Source organism: Orbicella faveolata, unplaced genomic scaffold (assembly GCF_042242905.1).
Source record: "Orbicella faveolata isolate gen_17 unplaced genomic scaffold, um_ofav_v1 contig_35, whole genome shotgun sequence".
Classification (NCBI taxonomy): Eukaryota; Metazoa; Cnidaria; class Anthozoa; order Scleractinia; family Merulinidae; genus Orbicella; species Orbicella faveolata.
In genome coordinates, this window is record NW_028301564.1 from 346,368 (window position 1) to 348,251 (window position 1,884).

The following is a 1,884-nucleotide window of genomic DNA, read 5'->3' on the forward strand; positions in this document are numbered from 1 at the left end:
TTGGCATGTTTTCATAGAATGCACTAGTAGATCGATTGATCAGAATCTTCCGCCCTTTTTGAAAGGCGGACGAACTTAACTAACCTTGTTTTCATACAGCTACATTTAATAACGTTTACCCATCCACTAAACTGATTTTGCTGAGCATAGAAGGGATTAGAAGAATTGATAATTAATGTGACAATACTTACTTAGGCTAACACAACACTTTGTCAGTTCATGAACTATCTCGAAACTTAGGTCTGAATTATAAAATAATTGGATATATAAATAATAAAAGACCTCAGAATGACTGAAGTACCAAAATAGCTTCCTACTGGTGTCAGTAAAGCGCGTGCTTACACAACCGACTGGCAGGCGTCCTTTGTAAAGGGTGCGCCCGTTTGACATGGCATGAAAAAAATCTGTGGCAATATGATTTCCTTTTCAACTTCTCTGAGTAATCTGGCATTTTTCATCAATAAAAAAATGAAGGGGCAATGGTTTGGAAAGCGTCCATGTTCTTTTGCTGTATAGATTTTTATACTCGGTCTCACTCGGTTAAATTAAGCTTTGCGTGTTTCTCGCGCCTATCGATTTAATTCGTGACCGTGTTCGTGCTCTGTACTGTTACCCGCGTGCTATCGATTTAATTCGTGATCGTTTTCGTGCTCTGTACTTCCCGCGTGCTATCGACCAAAAGTTCCGCTGAATATTGACCGTTCATGACAAGATGGATGTGACCACACTATCTGTGCTTGCACTTCAGACCTTGATAAACAGAAAAATATAATTATTGGGAAGACCTAGTAAGGAATACATGAAGTGTAAATAATGCCATAACTCAGATTGTCAATACTTACTTGAGCTTGTATCACGGCTATTTACAGTTTGTTTGATAATACTAGTCTTCTTTTCACTCCAACCCGATATTGAGCTGCATCAATACTTAGGAAAACATGTCACTTCATTCATGAACACCTGTTGGTGTGAGAGAACAATTCTCGCCTATCAGTGCACCTTATGGAAAGCCAACAAAGTGGTTTACTGAGCATAAAATAAGCAGGGAAGTTTACCATCGAATGTTTTCGCTTCCAAATTATTTATGAAAACTGAATCAGTAAAGAAATATTGTTTCCTAGCTGTTTTAATTGGGAAGCAAACCGGAAAAGTTTTAAACACCTTACTCTAATCCTTGAAGACAAAGCATTAAGAATTTGCATAAGATTACTATCAGCGACGTTAGCATATGTAGAAGATAAGAAGTCTTTACCTTAGGGGGCTTACCCAAACATTCCCAAGGGGATTTAAAATGTTATTTTTTTTTTCATTTGGCTTTACCCAGAAATAAATCTACTCCAAAACTTTAATGTCCAGAACCAACATAAAGTAAACATTTTACAATGCGTGTGCCGTGTCTTGAACAAGATTGTAATAATTTATTGCGTACTATTCAAAAACGTTCCAGTGTCTTGAGAAGTCTTGACATTTTCTCTACTCAAATTGAAATGTTTTTGTTCTGATCAAAGCTGGAGTTTCTTGAAATAAAAAGCCTTGGTGAAATGATCCGCATTAAATAAAAAGAATGTGTATTGCGTAGAAGCAAAGGATCAAAGACTGAAAAAATAGTAAGTTAATCTAATGGACACGCCAAACTGTAAAACCACAAAATCGTTTGTAAGCCAATCTGAAGTGGAATCCGTACCGGAAACAAACCATCAAAACCGCGGGAAATGTCGCGTGCTGTACATCATGATTACTGTAACGCCTTCGCAAACCAATTGCACGATTTCCTTACAGAACTTTCGTAAAAACCGGTAAAATAACACGGTTCCGCATGGCTTCGCTGCATGGATTGACTTGAAATCATTTCCCTCTTCCCAAGTCAGTGAACCCACATCTATC